The sequence below is a fragment of the Festucalex cinctus genome, chromosome 16 (assembly GCF_051991245.1).
Source record: "Festucalex cinctus isolate MCC-2025b chromosome 16, RoL_Fcin_1.0, whole genome shotgun sequence".
NCBI lineage: Eukaryota > Metazoa > Chordata > Actinopteri > Syngnathiformes > Syngnathidae > Festucalex > Festucalex cinctus.
In genome coordinates, this window is record NC_135426.1 from 18420773 (window position 1) to 18443174 (window position 22402).

Below are 22402 nucleotides of genomic sequence, written 5' to 3' on the forward strand. Positions count from 1 at the left end.
AGACGCACAAAAAAGTCTATTGGGACCATGTAGCTAAAATGTACAGGAAGTGAGCTATGAATTTTTTTATGTCCAATTTTGGCCTATTTTGGCACATTCACTGTGGTCATGCTTTTTCCCCCTTTGCAAACATTTTTCATCCAATTGACTTCAAACTTGGCATTTATCATCTCAAGACCTGAGAGAACAACTGGGCAAAACATCTTGCCTTTTTGAAATACTATATGACGGGGGCGGGGCATCAAATATTGCCTTTAAAATTTCATTTGTCCAGAAAGAGCAAATGCTTAATAACTCCCATGTTCAAGCTCCAAAAAATCTCAAACTTCTCAGGCAACGTAATAGTCACGGCCTGAAAACATCTATATGATAAAATTCAGTTATACATATAGCGCCACCTAGTGGTTACAATAAATGTCATACTTTACGTTTTTAGCTACTGTGCTGAGCTTGTTGAAGGGATCCATTTGAAAATTGGTCAGAAAAGCCTTAAGATGTTGATCATGCCCCACACCGAATATTGTAACTTTTCGCCAAAGGGCGTGGCCGCTACGGTGACGCAAAGTCTGAAGATTTTTCGTGAAAATAAAAGCTGCATTAACTTGACCGAGATGATCCTATCTTCTCAAAATTTCACACATTTGATGAGAGTCCAGCCCTAAAGACATCTACTGACTTATATTTCATCTAACTGATAGCGCCACCTAGTGGCAATTTTTTTTCTTACGAATTTTCTTCTACGTTTTTCTCCAAACACGTTAACTGGACCTACCTCATATTTGCTCAGATGAGGGTTTCGGCCTTCATGATGTCACAACACGAAGTTTGTGAGTTTTCGCAAATTGCTGTGGGTGTGGCTAAGCGCTGTTCGCCAAGAAAATAACGCCAGTTTTGAGGGTCTAAACATGCACAGAAACTCATGAAACTTGGCACACACATCTGGCCTGGTAAAATGAGCAATATTTTATTGTTGATTGTGCTATTTTTACAAAAATGACTCAATAGCGCCCCCTAGAAGTTTTTAACGAAGCAGCCCCGGTTGTACGTTTAAGCAAGAACGACGAATATTTTTAGGTGTATGAGGGAGCCCAAGACCTACAAAAAAGTCTCTTGTACCCATATGCTAAAATGATCAGGAAGTGAGCTACGAATTTTTGAATGTCCCATTTTTGACGATTTTTGCACATTCACAGGGGGCAGACTTTTGCCCACTTCTCCTACACGTTTCATCCGACTGAGTTAAGACTTGGCCTGGACCATGTCAAATCCTGAGCCAACGACAGGGGGAAAAATTTTGACTTTTCGAAATACTATATGATGAGGGCGGGGCATCAAAATTTGTGTTTCGCAATGAAAAAGGATATGCTTGATAACTCCCCGGTACATGCTCCAAAAAATCCCAAACTTGACATGTATGTTTATCGTCAAGGCCTGAAGTTATCTCTATGACAACATTCAGTTATATATGCAGCGCCACCTAGCCCTTGATGCATGAAAAAAAAATACCCCACATACGGTATTTTGTACAAAAAATGTAAACTCATTCTAAGTGTGATAACGAAGTCATTTATGAATATTCTTTTAGTTTCCACCACTCAAAATGTTCACTGGCATCAGACTTATCCAAACATATATATATTTTTATTTATTTTTGATAGCCTCTATGGACATTAAAAGCAATATCGTGAATGAAGGATATGCTTAATAACTCCACGGTACATGCTCCAAAAAAAATCCCACACTTGACATGTATGCTTATAATCAAGGCCTGAAGGTATCTCTATGACAACATTCAGTTATAAATACAGCGCCACCTAGCCCTTGAGGCTTATATATAAAAAAAAAAAAATACCCCACATACAGTATTTTGTACAAAAAATGTACACTCATTCTAAGTGTGATAACTAAGTCATTTATGAATATTCTTTTAGTTTCCACCACTCAAATTGTTCACTGGCTTCACACCGATCCAAACGTATGTACGTTTCCATTTTGTTTTATTCATTTTTGATTGCCCCTTTGGACAATAAAAGTAACATTGTGCAATGAGTACAACGAGCGATGATGTGTATATACACTTTTACAAAAAATACCAATCAGGGCAACTCATTGCCTAAAAATAAAAAAGGACGCTGATTTTTGCAGGTCTTAACAATCACCAAAACCCGTTGAGCTTGACACACACACTGGCAAAAAAATATTCTACATGTAAACGTTTATTATGCCATTTTCAAAGAAATTTTGCTTCCAATATGCCAGTACCCCAACGTGCCAGTACCCCAACGTGCAAGTACCCCAACGTGGCCCGGGCTGCGAGGGCCCTTTATAGCTGCTCGCAGCTCTAGTTATTATTATTCTTCTTTTTCTCCGTAAACGATCACGATTTTGGGTACCTAAACATTTACGAAAACTCACCAAACTTTGCACACTCCTCAGGCCCGGCGAAAAATTTGATATTATGAAGTCGTCATAACAACGCGACTCTATAGCGCCCCCTAGCATAGAAAAATAAAAACTAAGCCCGGCATGTTTGAGCTAGAGCAACGAAAATTGGCAGGCACGTGTAGCACCCCGAGACGCACAAAAAAGTCTATTGGGACCATGTAGCTAAAATGTACAGGAAGTGAGCTATGAATTTTTTAATGTCCAATTTTGGCCTATTTTGGCACATTCACTGTGGTCATGCTTTTTCCCCCTTTGCAAACATTTTTCATCCAATTGACTTCAAACTTGGCATTTATCATCTCAAGACCTGAGAGAACAACTGGGGAAAAAATCTTGCCTTTTCGAAATACTATATGACGGGGGCGGGGCATCAAATATTGCCTTTAAAATTTCATTTGTCCAGAAAGAGCAAATGCTTAATAACTCCCATGTTCAAGCTCCAAAAAATCTCAAACTTATCAGGCAACTTAATAGTCACGGCCTGAAAACATCTATATGATAAAATTCAGTTATCCATGTAGCGCCACCTAGTGATAACAATAATTGTCATACTTTACGTTTTTAGCTACTGTGCTGAGCTCGTTGAAGGGATCCAGTTGAAAATTGGTCAGAAAAGCCTTAAGATGTTGATCATGCCCCACACCGAATATTGTAACTTTTCGCCAAAGGGCGTGGCCGCTACGGTGCCGCAAAGTCTGAAGATTTCTCGTGACAACAAAAGCTGCATTAACTTGACCGAGATGATGCTATCTTCTCAAAATTGTACACAATTGATGAGAGTCCAGCCCTAAAGACATCTACAAACTTATATTTCATCTTACTGATAGCGCCACCTACTGGCAATTTTTTTTCTTACGATTTTTCTTCAATGTTTTTCTCCAACCATGTTAACTGGACCTACCTCATATTTGCTCAGATGAGGGTGTCGGCCTTCATGCTGTCACAACACGAAGTTTGTGAGTTTTCGCGAGTCGCTGTGGGCGTGGCCAAGCGCTGTTCGCCAAGAAAACAACGCCAATTTTGAGGGCCTAAACTGGCACAGAAACACACGAAACTTGGCACACACAGCTGGCCTGGCAAAATGAGCAATTTTTTAGCGGCGATTGTGCTATTTTTACAAAAATGACTCAATAGCGCCCCCTAGAAATCTTTAACGAAACAGCCCCAGTTGTACGTTTAAGCAAGAACGACGAATATTTTTAGGTGTATGAGGGAGCCCAAGACCTACAAAAAAGTCTCTTGTACCCATATGCTAAAATGAACAGGAAGTGAGCTACGAATTTTTGAATGTCCCATTTTTGACGATTTTTGCACATTCACAGGGGGCAGACTTTTGCCCACTTCTCCTACACGTTTCATCCGACTGAGTTAAAACTTGGCCTGGACCATGTCAAGACCTGAGCCAACGACAGGGGGGAAATTTTTGACTTTTCAAAATACTATATGATGAGGGCGGGGCATCAAAATTTGTGTTTCGCAATGAAAAAGGATATGCTTGATAACTCCCCGGTACATGCTCCAAAAAATCCCAAACTTGACATGTATGTTTATCGTCAAGGCCTGAAGTTATCTCTATGACAACATTCAGTTATATATGCAGCGCCACCTAGCCCTTGAGGCATAAAAAAAAAATACCCCACATACGGTATTTTGTACAAAAAATGTAAACTCATTCTAAGTGTGATAACTAAGTCATTTATGAATATTCTTTTAGTTTCCACCACTCAAAATGTTCACTGGCATCAGACTTATCCAAACATATATATATTTTTATTTATTTTTGATAGCCTTTATGGACATTAAAAGCAATATCGTGAATGAAGGATATGCTTAATAACTCCACGGTACATGCTCCAAAAAAAATCCCACACTTGACATGTATGCTTATAATCAAGGCCTGAAGGTATCTCTATGACAACATTCAGTTATAAATACAGCGCCACCTAGCCCTTGAGGCATTTATATATATATATATATATATAAAAAAACTCACATACGGTATTTTGTACAAAAAATGTACACTCATTCTAAGTGTGATAACTAAGTCATTTATGAATATTCTTTTAGTTTCCACCACTCAAATTGTTCACTGGCTTCACACCGATCCAAACGTATGTACGTTTCCATTTTGTTTTATTCATTTTTGATTGCCCCTTTGGACAATAAAAGTAAACATTGTGCAATGAGTACAACGAGCGATGATGTGTATATACACTTTTACAAAAAAATACCAATCAGGGCAACTCATTGCCTAAAAATAAATAAGGACGCTGATTTTTGCAGGTCTTAACAATCACCAAAATCCGTTGAGCTTGACAGACACTGGAAAAAAAAATATTCTACATGTAAACGTTTATTATGCCATTTTCAAAGAAATTTTGCTTCCAATATGCCAGTACCCCAACGTGCCAGTACCCCAACGTGCCAGTACCCCAACGTGCAAGTACCCCAACGTGCAAGGACCCCAACGTGGCCCGGGCTGCGAGGGCCCTTTATAGCTGCTCGCAGCTCTAGTTATTAGGGCCCGAGCAGCGACCGCTGCGAGGTCCCTATTGTTTTTGTAAAAATTATTATTATTATTATTATTATTATTATTATTATTATTATTATTATTAGGGCCCGAGCAGCGACCGCTGCGAGGTCCCTATTGTTTTTGTAAAAATTATTATTATTATTATTATTATTATTATTATTATTAGGGCCCGAGCAGCGACCGCTGCGAGGTCCCTATTGTTTTTGTAAAAATTATTATTATTATTATTATTATTATTATTATTATTATTATTAGGGCCCGAGCAGCTACCGCTGCGAGGTCCCTATTGTTTTTCGATCGGATTATTATTATTATTATTAGGGCCCGAGCAGCTACCGCTGCGAGGTCCCTATTGTTTTTCGTTCGAATTATTATTATTATTCTTCTTCTTCTTCTCCGTAAACGATCGCATTTTTGAGTACCTAAACATTCACGAAAACTCACCAAACTTTGCACACTCCTCAGGCCCGGCGAAAAATTTGATATTATGAAGTCGTCATAACAACGCGACTCTATAGCGCCCCCTAGCGTAGAAAAATAAAAACCAAGCCTGGCACGTTTGAGCTAGAGCAACGAAAATTGGCAGGCACGTGTAGCACCCCGAGACGCACAAAAAAGTCTATTGGGACCATGTAGCTAAAATGTACAGGAAATGAGCTATGAATTTTTTTATGTCCAATTTTGGCCTATTTTGGCACATTCACTGTGGTCATGCTTTTTCCCCCTCTGCAAACATTTTTCATCCAATTCACATCAAACTTGGCATTTATCATCTCAAGACCTGAGAGAACAAGTGGGCAAAAAGTCTTGTCTTTTCGAAATACTATATGATGGGGGCGGGGCATCAAATATTGTCTTTAAAATTTCATTTGTCCAGAAAGAGCAAATGCTTAATAACTCCCATGTTCAAGCTCCAAAAAATCTCAAACTTCTCAGGCAACGTAATAGTCACGGCCTGAAAACATCTATATGATAAAATTCAGTTATACATATAGCGCCACCTAGTGGTGACAATAAATGTCATACTTTACGTTTTTAGCTACTGCGCTGAGCTTGTTGAAGGGATCCAGTTGAAAGTTGGTCAGAAAAGCCTTAAGATGTTGATCATGCCCCACACCGAATATTGTAACTTTTCGCCAAAGGGCGTGGCCGCTACGGTGCCGCAAAGTCTGAAGATTTTTCGTGACAATAAAAGCTGCATGAACTTGACCGAGATGATCCAATCTTCTCAAAATTTCACACATTTGATGAGAGTCCAGCCCTAAAGACATCTACAAACATATATTTCATCTTACTGATAGCGCCACCTAGTGGCAATTTTTTTTTCTTACGAATTTTCTTCTACGTTTTTCTACAAACACGTTAACTGAACCTACCTCATATTTGCTTAGATGAGGGTTTCGGCCTTCATGATGTCACAACACGAAGTTTGTGAGTTTTCGCGAATCGCTGTGGGCGTGGCTAAGCGCTGTTCGCCAAGAAAACAACGCCAGTTTTGAGGGTCTAAACATGCGCAGAAACTCATGAAACTTGGCACACACATCTGGCCTGGTAAAATGAACAATATTTTATTGTTGATTGTGCTATTTTTAGAAAAATGACTCAATAGCGCCCCCAAGAATTTTTTAACGAAGCAGCCCCGGTTGTACGTTTAAGCAAGATCTACGAAAATTTTTAGGTGTATGAGGGAGTCCAAGACCTACAAAAAAGTCTCTTGGACCCATGTGCTAAAATGAACAGGAAGTGAGCTATGAATTTTTGAATGTCCCATTTTTGACGATTTTTGCACATTTTCAGGGGGCATACTTTTGCCCACTTCTCCTACACATTTCATCCGACTGACTTCAGACTTGACCTGGACCATGTCAAGACCTGAGCCAACTACAGGCGGAAAAAACTTGACTTTTGGAAATACTATATGATGAGGGCGGGGCATCAAATTTTGTGTTTCGCACTGAAAAAGGATATGCTTAATAACTCCCCGGTACATACTCCAAAAAATCCCAAACTTGACATGTATGTTTATAGTCAAGGCCTGAAGGTATCTATATGACAACATTCAGTTATATATGCAGCGCCACCTAGCCCTTGAGGCAAAACAAAAAAATACCCCACATACGGTATTTTGTCCAAAAAATGTAAACTCATTCTAAGTGTGATAAGTAAGTCATTTAGGAATATTCTTTTACTTTCCACCACTCAAAATATTCACTGGCATCAGACCTAACCAAACATACATATTTTTGTTATTTAGTTTTATGTATTTTTGATAGCCTCTATGGACATTAAAAGCAATATCGTGAATGAAGGCTATGCTTAATAACTCCCAGGTACATGCTCCAAAAAATCCCATACTTGAAATGTATATTTATAGTCAAGGCCTGAAGGTATCTCTATGACAAAATTCAGTTATAAATACAGCGCCACCTAGTCCTTGAGGCATAAAAAAAAAAAAAATGCCTCACTTACGGTATTTTTGCAAAAATTGTAAACTCATTGTAAGTGTGATAACTAAGTCATTTATGAATATTCTTTTACTTTCCACCATCAATATGTTCACTGGCATCAAACCGATCCAAACATACGTATTTTTTATTTAGTTTTATTTTTTATTTTTTGATCGCCTCTATGGACAATAAAAGCAACATTGTGCAATGAGTACGAGCGATGATGTGTGTATAAATACTTTTACGAAAAATACCAATCAGGGCAACTCAATGCCTAAAAATAAAAAAAAGACGCTGATTTTTGCAGATCTTAACAATCACCAAAACCCATTGAGCTTGACACACTCATCACACTTGGCAAAAAAAAAAAAAAAATCCACATGTTTATCATGCCATTTTCAAAGAAATTCTGCTTCCAATGTGCCAGTACCCCAACGTGGCCCGGGCTGCCGCTGCGAGGTCCCTATTGTTTTTCGTTCGCATTATTATTATTATTATTATTATTATTATTATTATTATTATTATTATTATTCTCCGTAAAAAATCACATTTTTTTTAGGACCTCAACATTTACGAAAACTCACCAAACTTTGCACACTCTTTGGGCCCGGCAAAAAATTTTATATTATGAAGTTGTCATAACAATGCGCCTCTGTAGCGCCCCCTAGCGTAAAAAAATAAAAACCAATCCCGGCATGTTTGACCTAGAGCTACGAAAATTGGCAGGCACGTGTAGCACCCTGGGCCGCACAAAAAGTCAATTGGGACCATGTAGCTAAAATGTACAGGAAGTAAGCTATGAATTTTTTAATGTCCAATTTTGGCCCATTTTTGCACATTCACTATGGTCATGCTTTTCCCCCCTTTGCAAACAGTTTTAATCCAATTGACGTCAAACTTGGCATGTATCATCTCAAGACCTGAGACAACAACTGGGCAAAATATCTTGACTTTTCGGAATACTATATGATGGGGGTGGGGCATCAAATATCGCCTTTGAAGTTTCATTTGTCCAGAAAGAGCAAATGCTGAATAACTCCCATGTTCAAGCTCCAAAAAATCTCACACTTCTCATGCAACTTAATAGTCACGGCCTGAAAACATCTACTTAATAAAATTCAGTTATACGTAGAGGACCACCTAGTGGTGACAATAAATGTCATACTTTACGTTTTTAGCTACTATGCCAAGCTCATTGAAGGGATCCAGTTGAAAATTGGTCAGAAAAGCCTTAAGATGTTGATCATGCCCCACACCGAATATTGTAACTTTTCGTCAAAGGGCGTGGCCGTTACGGTGCCGCAAATTCTGAAGATTTTTCGTGACAATACAAGCTGCTTTAAATTGACCGAGATTATCCTATCTTCTCAAAATTTCACACATTTGATGACAGTCCAGCCCTTAACTCATCTACAAACTTATATTTCATCTTACTGATAGCGCCAACTACTGGTGATTTTTTTTCCTTACGATTTTTCTTCAATTTTTTTCTCTAACCACATTAACTGAACCTACCTCATATTTGCTCAGATGAGGGTTTCGGCCTTCATGATGTCACAACATGAAGTTTGAGAGTTTTTGTGAATTGCTGAATTTGGCTAAGCACTGTTCGCCAAGAAAACAATGCCAATTTTGAGGGTCTAAACATGCACAGAAACTCATGAAACTTGGCACACACATCTGGCCTGGCAAAATGAACAATATTTTATCGTGTAGTGTGGTATTTTTACAAAAATGACTCAAAAGCGCCCCCTAGAAATTTTTAACGAAGCAGTCCCGGTTGTACGTTTAAGCCAGAGCTATGAAAATTTGTAGGTGTATGAGGGAGCCCAAGACCTACAAAAAAGTCTCTTGGGCCCATATGCTCAAATGAACAGGAAGTGAGCGACGAATTTTTGAATGTCCCATTTTTGACGACTTTTGCACATTTACAGGGTGCATACTTTTGCCCACTTCTCCTACACGTTTCATCTAATTTGCTTCAAACTTGACCTGGATCATGTCAAGACCTGAGCCAACGACAGGGGGAAATAGCTTGACTTTTCCAAACCACTGTATATATATATATATATATATATATATATATATATATATATATATATATATATATATATATATATATATATATATATATATATATATATATAACCAGGGAAACTCATTGCCAAAAAAAAAAAAGTACAGACTTTTGAGCGTCTTATCATTGACCAAAACTCAGTGAGCTTTACACACTCATCACACCTGGCAAAAAAAATTCCCTATGTAAAGGTTTATTATGTCATTTTCAAAGAAATTCTGCTTTGAATGTGCTACTACCACAACGTGGCTGTTTGTACATTTCTATTTTCTGAAATTCTATTACTGAAACTGTGACATGACATACCTTATGTTTACAGGCAGGGTTAAATATTTCAAAACTGCCTAAATTTAATTAGTCTTTTACCAACCAAAGCTAAGTAGGAGTACATGAAGTAATTTTTTATTATAAGTACATGTACGTGTTAAAGATAGTGGTAGGTAAAATTCCGGTACCAATAGTAAACCGTACAGTACTTAAGTTGTAATTTCAACATGGTTTTTTTTTTACTTCAGTATTCCATGTGACCTAATAAATTCTTATGTAATTGTTTTTATTACTTTCCAAGTGCAAACAAATATATAATTTTACATGCATTTCACTTTGCAGTTATATACACCTTTCATGTTTTTTTTTTAATTTTGTAATCCATATGCATAAACAAATTGCATACAAATTTCTATTTTCAGATATTTTATTACAATTGTGATGTGACATACCTCATGTTTAAATGGCAGGGTTAATTAAATACTTCAAACTTGCCAAATTTTGTGTGACCAACCAAAGCTAAGTATGCGTTATTACTACATCAGTTACAAGTATACAAATAAGTCAAATTTATTGAGGGTCTAAACATGCACAGAAACTCATGAAACTTGGCACACACATCTGGCCTGGCAAAATGAACAATATTTTATCGTGTAGTGTGGTATTTTTACAAAAATGACTCAATAGCGCCCCCTAGAAATGTTTAACGAAGCAGCCCCGGTTGTACGTTTAAGCCAGAGCTATGAAAATTTGTAGGTGTATGAGGGAGCCCAAGACCTACAAAAAAGTCTCTTGGGCCCATATGCTCAAATGAACAGGAAGTGAGCGACAAATTTTTGAATGTCCCATTTTTGACGACTTTTGCACATTTACAGGGTGCATACTTTTGCCCACTTCTCCTACACGTTTCATCTAATTTGCTTCAAACTTGACCTGGATCATGTCAAGACCTGAGCCAACGACAGGGGGAAATAGCTTGACTTTTCCAAACCACTGTATATATATATATATATATATATATATATATATATATATATATATATATATATATATATATATATATATATATATATATATATATTAGTGCTGTCAAAGTTAACGCGTTAAATTTGGCGATTAATATAAAAAAAATAACGCTTTAAAAAATTTTAACGCCGTTAAAGTTTTTTTTTTTTTTTTTTTTTTTTTTTTTTTGTAAACGTTCCTTTGCTGCCTTGAACCGACGCAAACCGCCACTTAAATTCACAAGAAGAAGAAGAAGACGACGATGACAAAGAAGAAGAAGAAGAAGAAGAAAAACAAAAAGAAGACGACAACGACGACGAAGAAGACTTCTGGTCACGTGACTTATGTAGCGTCCCCGGCGCGAAGATGGACCGCGACGGACTTTTGGGCGGAAAGTCTCACTTCAAAAAGTTACCCGACGGCTCGTTGGAGAAATCTACTGGTTTGCTCACTTTGTAAAGCTGAATTCAAATATCACCGAAGTTGTACATCGAAATGGAATTGGAGTATTGCCCACTACAATGGTGGTCAGAGAGAGAAGGAGCACACAGCAGGCTGGCATCTATTGCACGCAAGTACCTGTCAACTCATGCAACCACAGTACCCTGTGAGAGGTTGTTTCCGCTCTCAGGCCACATCATTCAAAAGAAGCGAGCTTCTTTGTCCCCTGATAATGTGAACAAACTGGTTTTCCTCAGTAATTGGCTAAGTATAAAGAAGGATGAAGCCAAATTTCTTTCCATGGAGAAAAAAAATATTCAATCGAACTTTCAGCAATATATATATATTTTTTTACATTGACTCAGGCACTTTTTTTATTTTTATTTTGAGTGATAAAAAGAACACATTTGTTGTTATTCAGAATTTTATTACACTTATATTACCAGTGGAACATGCAAGACATCGCCCTCTGCACTTTTAAATAGGTATGGGTTGTTTTTAAATCTACATTAGAGTAAAGAGTATTTAAAAAAAAAAAAAAAGGTGCCCGCAATATTGAGTCAAATTGGATGTTTTTGTTTAAAGTTTTACAGGAGAATAATCGTTTTCAAAAATTAAGGAAGGCGCTTAAAAAATAACTATTAAAAGTTTTTGACTCGAAATATTCTTTGTATCTGATGATTCTACATTAAACACTGTGCTTGGGTAAATATTTGTTCCAACATTTATATAAAAAAATGTATCAGTAAAAGTAAAAAAACAAAACAAAAAACAAAACAAATTAATCGCGATTAATCGCGATTAACTATAACAAATTGTGCGATTAATTAGTTGATTTTTTTTAATCGTTTGACAGCACTAATATATATATATATATATATATATATATATATATATATATATATATATATATATATTTATTTATATATATATATTTATATATATATATATCTTTATATATATATTTATATATATATATATATATATATATATATATATATATATATATATATATATATATATATATATATATATATATATATATATACATACACTTTAAAAAATGCCAACCAGGGAAACTCATTGCCAAAAAAAAAAAAGTACAGACTTTTGAGCGTCTTATCATTGACCAAAACTCAGTGAGCTTTACACACTCATCACACCTGGCAAAAAAAATTCCCTATGTAAAGGTTTATTATGTCATTTTCAAAGAAATTCTGCTTTGAATGTGCTACTACCACAACGTGGCTGTTTGTACATTTCTATTTTCTGAAATTCTATTACTGAAACTGTGACATGACATACCTTATGTTTACAGGCAGGGTTAAATATTTCAAAACTGCCTAAATTTAATTAGTCTTTTACCAACCAAAGCTAAGTAGGAGTACATGAAGTAATTTTTTATTATAAGTACATGTACGTGTTAAAGATAGTGGTAGGTAAAATTCCGGTACCAATAGTAAACCGTACAGTACTTAAGTTGTAATTTCAACATGTTTTTTTTTTAACTTCAGTATTCCATGTGACCTAATAAATTCTTATGTAATTGTTTTTATTACTTTCCAAGTGCAAACAAATATATAATTTTACATGCATTTCACTTTGCAGTTATATACACCTTTCATGTTTTTTTTAGGGCCCGAGCAGCGACCGCTGCGAGGTCCCTATTGTTTTTGTAAAAATTATTATTATTATTATTATTATTATTATTATTATTATTATTATTAGGGCCCGAGCAGCGACCGCTGCGAGGTCCCTATTGTTTTTGTAAAAATTATTATTATTATTATTATTATTATTATTATTATTATTAGGGCCCGAGCAGCGACCGCTGCGAGGTCCCTCTTGTTTTTGTAAGAATTCTTCTTCTTCTTCTTCTTCTCCGTAAACGATCGCATTTTTGAGGGCCTAAACATTTACGAAAACTCACCAAACTTTGCAGTCTCTTCGGGCCCGGCGAAAAATTTGATATTATGTAGTTGCCATAACAATGCGACTCTATAGCGCCCCCTAGCGTAGAAAAATAAAAACCAATCCCGGCCCTTTTGACCGAGAGCTACGAAAATTGCCAGGCACGTGTAGCACCCCGAGACGCACAAAAAAAAGTCAGTGGAAGCCATTTCCTAAAATGTACAGGAAGTGAGCTATGAATTTTTGAATGTCCAATTTTGGCCCATTTTGGCCCATTCACTGTGGTCATACTTTTTCCCCCTTTGCAGTTGACTTCAAACTTGCCATGTATCATCTCAAGACCCAAGACAACAACTGGGCAAAATATCTTGACTTTTTGGAATACTATATGACGGGGGCGGGGCATCAAATATTGATTTTAAAATTTAATTTGTCCAGAAAGACAAAATGCTGAATAACTCCCATGAACAAGCTCCAAAAAATCTCAAACTTCTCACGCAACTTAATAGTCACGGCCTGAAAACATCTATATGATACAATTCTGTTATATATATAGCGCCACCTAGTGGTGACAATAAATGTCATACTTTACGTTTTTAGCTACTGTGCCAAGCTCTTTGAAGGGATCCAGTTGAAAATTGGTCAGACAAGCCTTAAGATGTTGATCATGCCCCACACCTAATATTGTAACTTTTCGCCAAAGGGCATGGCCGCTACGGTGCCGCAAAGTCTGGTAATTTTTCGTGGCAATAAAAGCTGCTTTTACTTGACCCAGGTAATCCTATCTTCTCAAAATTTCACACATTTGATGAGAGTCCAGCCCCTAAGACATCTACGAACTTATATTTCATCTTACTGATAGCGCCACCTTCTGGCAATTTTTTTTCTTACGATTTTTCTTCAATGTTTTTCTCCAACCACATTAACTGCACCTACCTCATATTTGCTCAGATGAGGGTTTCGGTCTTCATGATGTCACAACACGAAGTTTGTGAGTTTTCGCGAATCGCTGTGGGCGTGGCTAAGCGCTGTTCGCCAAGAAAACAACACCAATTTTGAGGGCCTAAACCGGCATAGAAACGCATGAAACTTGGCACACACATCTGGCCTGGCAAAATGAGCGATATTTTATCCTGGATTGTGCTATTTTTACAAAAATGACTCAATAGCGCCCCCTAGAAAATTTTAATGAAGCAGCCCCGGTTGTACGTTTAAGCAAGATCTACGAAAATTTTTAGGTGTATGAGGGAGCCCAAGACCTACAAAAAAAGTCTCTTGGACCCATATGCTAAAATGAACTGGAAGTGAGCTACGAATTTTTGAATGTCCCATTTTTTACGATTTTAGCACATCTACAGGGGGCATACTTTTGCCCACTTCTCCTACACGTTTCATCCGACTGACTTCAGACTTGACCTGGGCTATGTCAAGACCTGAGCCAACGACAGGGAGAAAAATCTTGACTTTTCTAAATACTATATGATGAGGGCGGGGCATCAAAATTTGTGTTTCGCAATGAAAAATGATATGCTTAATAACTCTCGGGTACATGCTCCAAAAAATCCCAAACTTGACATGTATGTTTATAGTCAAGGCCTGAAGCTATCTCTATGACAACATTCAGTTATATATGCAGCGCCACCTAGCCCTTGAGGCATGAAAAAAAAATACCCCACTTACGGTATTTTTACAAAAATTGTAAACTCTTTCTCAGTGTGATCACGAAGTAATTTATGAATATTCTTTTACTTTCCACCACTCAAAATGTTCACTGGCATCAGACCTAACCAAGCATACATATTTTTGTTATTTAGTTTTATGTATTTTTGATAGCCTCTATGGACATTAAAAGCAATATCGTGAATGAAGGCTATGCTTAATAACTCCCAGGTACATGCTCCAAAAAATCCCATACTTGAAATGTATATTTATAGTCAAGGGCTGAAGGTATCTCTATGACAAAATTCAGTTATAAATACAGCGCCACCTAGTCCTTGAGGCATAAAAAAAAAAATGCCTCACTTACGGTATTTTTGCAAAAATTGTAAACTCATTGTAAATATGATAACTAAGTCATTTATGAATATTCTTTTACTTTCCACCACTCAATGTGTTCACTGGCATCAGACCGATCCAAACATATGTACTTTTTTTTATTTAGTTTCATTTTCTTTGATCGCCTCTATGGACAATAAAAGCAACATTGTGCAATGAGCACGAGCGATGATGTGTGTATATATACTTTTACGAAAAATACCAATCAGGGCAACTCATTGCCTAAAAATAAAAAAAGACGCTGATTTTTGCAGATCTTAACAATCACCAAAACCCATTGAGCTTGACACACTCATCACACCTGGCAAAAAAAAAAAAAAAAAAATCCACGTTTATCATGCCATTTTCAAAGAAATTCTGCTTCCAATGTGCCAGTACCCCAATGTGCAAGTACCCCAACGTGCAAGTACCCCAACGTGGCCCGGGCTGCGAGGGCCCTTTATAGCTGCTCGCAGCTCTAGTTATTATTATTCTTCTTCTTCTTCTTCTTCTTCTCCGTAAACGATCACGATTTTGGGTACCTAAACATTTCCGAAAACTCACCAAACTTTGCACACTCCTCAGGCCCGGCGAAAAATTTGATATTATGAAGTCATCATAACAACGCGACTCTATAGCGCCCCCTAGCATAGAAAAATAAAAACCAAGCCCGGCATGTTTGAACTAGAGCAACGAAAATTGGCAGGCACGTGTAGCACCCCGAGACGCACAAAAAAGTCTATTGGGACCATGTAGCTAAAATGTACAGGAAGTGAGCTATGAATTTTTTAATGTCCAATTTTGGCCTATTTTGGCACATTCACTGTGGTCATGCTTTTGACCCCTTTGCAAACATTTTTCATCCAATTGACTTCAAACTTGGCATTTATCATCTCAAGACCTGAGAGAACCACTGGGGAAAAAATCTTGCCTTTTCGAAATACTATATGACGGGGGCGGGGCATCAAATATTGCCTTTAAAATTTCATTTGTCCAGAAAGAGCAAATGCTTAATAACTCCCATGTTCAAGCTCCAAAAAATCTCAAACTTCTCAGGCAACGTAATAGTCAAGGCCTGAAAACATCTATATGATAAAATTCAGTTATACATATAGCGCCACCTAGTGGTTACAATAATTGTCATACTTTACGTTTTTAGCTACTGTGCTGAGCTCGTTGAAGGGATCCAGTTGAAAATTGGTCAGAAAAGCCTTAAGATGTTGATCATGCCCCACACCGAATATTGTAACTTTTCGCCAAAGGGCGTGGCCGCTACGGTGCCGCAAAGTCTGAAGATTTCTCGTGACAACAAAAGCTGCATTAACTTGACCGAGATGATGCTATCTTCTCAAAATTTTACACAATTGATGAGAGTCCAGCCCTAAAGACATCTACAAACTTATATTTCATCTTACTGATAGCGCCACCTACTGGCAATTTTTTTTCTCACGATTTTTCTTCAATGTTTTTCTCCAACCATGTTAACTGGACCTACCTCATATTTGCTCAGATGAGGGTGTCGGCCTTCATGCTGTCACAACATGAAGTTTGTGAGTTTTCGCGAATCGCTGTGGGCGTGGCTAAGCGCTGTTCGCCAAGAAAACAACGCCAATTTTGAGGGCCTAAACTGCCACAGAAACACACGAAACATGGCACACACAGCTGGCCTGGCAAAATGAGCAATTTTTTATCGTCGATTGTGCTATTTTTACAAAAATGACTCAATAGCGCCCCCTAGAAATCTTTAACGAAACAGCCCCAGTTGTACGTTTAAGCAAGAGCTACAAATTTTTTTAGGTGTATTAGGAAGCCCAAGACCTACAAAAAAGTCACTTGGACCCATATGCTAAAATGAACAGGAAGTGAGCTACGAATTTTTGAATGTCCCATTTTTGACGATTTTTGCACATTTACAGGGGGCATACTTTTGCCCACTTCTCCTACACGTTTCATCCGACTGACTTCAGACTTGACCTGGACCATGTCAAGACCTGAGCCAACGACAGGGGGAAAAATCTTGACTTTTCGAAATACTATATGATGAAGGCGGGGCATCAAAATTTGTGTTTCGCACTGAAAAAGGATATGCTTAATAACTCCCCGGTACATGCTCCAAAAAATCCCAAACTTGACATGTATGTTTATCATCAAGGCCTGAAAGTATCTCTATGACAACATTCAGTTATATATGCAGCGCCACCTAGCCCTTGAGGCATAAAAAAAATAATACCCCACATACGGTATTTTGTACAAAAAATGTACACTCATTCTAAGTGTGACAAATGTTGAGGGTTTCGGCCTTCATGATGTCACAACACGAAGTTTGTGAGTTTTCGCGAATTGCTGTGGGCGTGGCTAAGCGCTGTTCGCCAAGAAAACAACGCCAGTTTTGAGGGTCTAAACATGCACAGAAACTCATGAAACTTGGCACACACATCTGGCCTGGTAAAATGAGCAATATTTTATTGTTGATTGTGCTATTTTTACAAAAATGACTCAATAGCGCCCCCTAGAAATTTTTAACGAAGCAGCCCCGGTTGTACGTTTAAGCAAGAACGACGAATATTTTTAGGTGTATGAGGGAGCCCAAGACCTACAAAAAAGTCTCTTGGGTCTACATGCTAAAATGAACAGGAAGTGAGCTACGAATTTCTGAATGTCCCATTTTTGACGATATTTGCACATTTACAGGGGGCATACTTTTGCCCACTTCTCCTACACGTTTTATCCGACTGACTTCAGACTTGACCTGGACCATGTCAAGACCTGAGCCAACGACAGGGGGGAAAATTTTGACTTTTCGAAATACTATATGATGAAGGCGGGGCATCAAACTTTGTGTTTCGAACTGAAAAAGGATATGCTTAATAACTTCCCAGTACATCCTCCAAAAAATCCCAAACTTGACATGTATGCTCATAGTCAAGGCCTGAAGGTATCTCTATGACAACATTCAGTTATATATGCAGCGCCACCTAGCCCTTGAGGCAAAACAAAAAAATACCCCACATACGGTATTTTGTACAAAAAATGTAAACTCATTCTAAGTGTGATAACTAAGTCATTTAGGAATATTCTTTTACCTTCCACCACTCAAAATATTCACTGGCATCAGACCTAACCAAACATACATATTTTTGTTATTTAGTTTTATGTATTTTTGATAGCCTCTATGGACATTAAAAGCAATATCGTGAATGAAGGCTATGCTTAATAACTCCCAGGTACATGCTCCAAAAAATCCCATATTTGAAATGTATATTTAGAGTCAAGGCCTGAAGGTATCTCTATGACAAAATTCAGTTATAAATACAGCGCCACCTAGTCCTTGAGGCATAAAAAAAAATGCCTCACTTACGGTATTTTTGCAAAAATTGTAAACTCATTGTAAGTGTGATAACTAAGTCATTTATGAATATTCTTTTCCTTTCCACCACTCAATATGTTCACTGGTATCAGACTGATCCAAACATACGTATTTTTTATTTAGTTTTATTTATTTTTTTTATCGCCTCTATGACATTGTGCAATGAGTACGAGCGATGATGTGTGTATATATACTTTTACGAAAAATACCAATCAGAGCAACTCATTGCCTAAAAATTAAAAAAAGACGCTGATTTTTGCAGATCTTAACAATCACCAAAACCCATTGAGCTTGACACACTCATCACACCTGGCAAAAAAAAAAAAAAAAAAGTCCACATGTTTATCATGCCATTTTCAAAGAAATTCTGCTTCCAATGTGCCAGTACCCCAATGTGCAAGTTCCCCAACGTGCAAGTACCCCAACGTGGCCCGGGCTGCGAGGGCCCTTTATAGCTGCTCGCAGCTCTAGTTATTATTATTCTTCTTCTTCTTTATTCTCCGCAAACAATCGCGATTTTGGGTACCTAAATATTCACGAAAACTCACCGAACTTTGCACACTCCTCAGGTCCGGCGAAAAATTTGATATTATGAAGTCGTTATAACAACGCGACTCTATAGCGCCCCCTAGCATAGAAAAATAAAAACCAAGCCCGGCACGTTTGAGCTAGAGCAACGAAAATTGGTAGGCACGTGTAGCACCCCGAGACGCACAAAAAAGTCTATTGGGACCATGTAGCTAAAATGTACAGGAAGTGAGCTATGAATTTTTTAATGTCCAATTTTGGCCGATTTTGGCACATTCACTGTGGTCATGCTTTTTCCCCCTATGCAAACATTTTTCATCCCATTGACTTCAAACTTGGCATTTATCATCTCAAGACCTAAGAGAACAGCTGGGCAAAAAGTCTTGCCTTTTCGAAATACTATATGACGGGGGCGGGGCATCAAATATTGCCTTTAAAATTTCATTTGTCCAGAAAGAGCAAATGCTGAATAACTCCCATGTACAAGCTCCAAAAAATCTCAAACTTCTCAGGCAACGTAATAGTCACGGCCTGAAAACATCTATATGACAAAATTCAGTTCTACATATAGCGCCACCTAGTGGTTACAATAAATGTCATACTTTACGTTTTTAGCTACTGTGCTGAGCTCGTTGAAGGGATCCAGTTGAAAATTGGTCAGAAAAGCCTAAAGATGTTGATGATGCCCCACACCGAATATTGTAACTTTTCGCCAAAGGGCGTGGCCGCTACGGTGACGCAAAGTCTGAAGATTTTTCGTGACAATAAAAGCTGCATTAACTTGACCGAGATGATCCTATCTTCTCAAAATTTCACACATTTGATGAGAGTCCAGCTCTAAAGACATCTACTAACTTACATTTCATCTAACTGATAGCGCCACCTAGTGGCAATTTTTTTTCTTACGAATTTTCTTCTACGTTTTTCTCCAAACACGTTAACTGGACCTACCTCATATTTGCTCAGATGAGGGTTTCGGCTTTCATGATGTCACAACACGAAGTTTGTGAGTTTTCGCGAATTGCTGTGGGCGTGGCTAAGCGCTGTTCGCCAAGAAAACAACGCCAGTTTTGAGGGTCTAAACATGCACAGAAACTCCTGAAACTTGGCACACACATCTGGCCTGGTAAAATGAGCAATATTTTATTGTTGATTGTGCTATTTTTAAAAAAAATGACTCAATAGCGCCCCCTCGAAATTTTTAACGAAGCAGCCCCGGTTGTACGTTTAAGCAAGAACGACGAATATTTTTAGGTGTATGAGGGAGCCCAAGACCTACAAAAAAGTCTCTTGTACCCATATGCTAAAATGAACAGGAAGTGAGCTACGAATTTTTGAATGTCCCATTTTTGACGATTTTTGCACATTCACAGGGGGCAGACTTTTGCCCACTTCTCCTATACGTTTCATCCGACTGAGTTAAGACTTGGCCTGGACCACGTCAAGATCTGAGCCAACGACAGGGGGAAAAATTTTGACTTTTCGAAATACTATATGATGAGGGCGGGGCATCAAAATGTGTGTTTCGCAATGAAAAATGATATGCTTGATATCTCCCCGGTACATGCTCCAAAAAATCCCAAACTTGACATGTATGTTTATCGTCAAGGCCTGAAGTTATCTCTATGACAACATTCAGTTATATATGCAGCGCCACCTAGCCCTTGAGGCATGAAAAAAAAATACCACACATACGGTATTTTGTACAAAAAATGTAAACTCATTCTAAGTGTGATAACTAAGTCATTTATGAATATTCTTTTAGTTTCCACCACTCAAAATGTTCACTGGCATCAGACTTATCCAAACATATATATATTTTTATTTATTTTTGATAGCCTCTATGGACATTAAAAGCAATATCGTGAATGAAGGATATGCTTAATAACTCCACGGTACATGCTCCAAAAAAAATCCCACACTTGGCATGTATGCTTATAATCAAGGCCTGAAGGTATCTCTATGACAACATTCAGTTATAAATACAGCGCCACCTAGCCCTTGAGGCTTATATAAAAAAAAATAAAAAATACCCCACATACGGTATTTTGTACAAAAAATGTACAATCATTCTAAGTGTGATAACTAAGTCAGTTATGAATATTCTTTTAGTTTCCACCACTCAAATTGTTCACTGGCTTCACACCGATCCAAACGTATGTACGTTTCCATTTTGTTTTATTCATTTTTGATTGCCCCTTTGGACAATAAAAGTAACATTGTGCAATGAGTACAACGAGCGATGATGTGTATATACACTTTTACAAAAAAATACCAATCAGGGCAACTCATTGCCTAAAAATAAAAAAGGACGCTGATTTTTGCAGGTCTTAACAATCACCAAAACCCGTTGAGATTGACACACACACTGGCAAAAAAATATTCTACATGTAAACGTTTATTATGCCATTTTCAAAGAAATTTTGCTTCCAATATGCCAGTACCCCAACGTGCCAGTACCCCAACGTGCAAGTACCCCAACGTGCAAGGACCCCAATGTGGCCCGGGCTGCGAGGGCCCTTTATAGCTGCTCGCAGCTCTAGTTATTAGGGCCCGAGCAGCGACCGCTGCGAGGTCCCTATTGTTTTTCGTTCGAATTATTATTATTATTAGGGCCCGAGCAGCTACCGCTGCGAGGTCCCTATTGTTTTTCGATCGGATTATTATTATTATTATTATTATTCTTCTTCTTCTTCTTCTTCTTCTTCTTCTCCGTAAACGATCACGATTTTGGGTACCTAAACATTCACGAAAACTCACCGAACTTTGCACACTCCTCAGGTCCGGCGAAAAATTTGATATTATGAAGTCGTCATAACAACGCGACTCTATAGCGCCCCCTAGCATAGAAAAATAAAAACCAAGCCCGGCACGTTTGAGCTAGAGCAACGAAAATTGGTAGGCACGTGTAGCACCCCGAGACGCACAAAAAAGTCTATTGGGACCATGTAGCTAAAATGTACAGGAAGTGAGCTATGAATTTTTTAATGTCCAATTTTGGCCTATTTTGGCACATTCACTGTGGTCATGCTTTTTCCCCCTATGCAAACATTTTTCATCCCATTGACTTCAAACTTGGCATTTATCATCTCAAGACCTAAGAGAACAGCTGGGCAAAAAGTCTTGCCTTTTTGAAATACTATATGACGGGGGCGGGGCATCAAATATTGCCTTTAAAATTTCATTTGTCCAGAAAGAGCAAATGCTTAATAACTCCCATGTACAAGCTCCAAAAAATCTCAAACTTCTCAGGCAACGTAATAGTCACGGCCTGAAAACATCTATATGATAAAATTCAGTTATACATATAGCGCCACCTAGTGGTGATAATAAATGTCATACTTTAC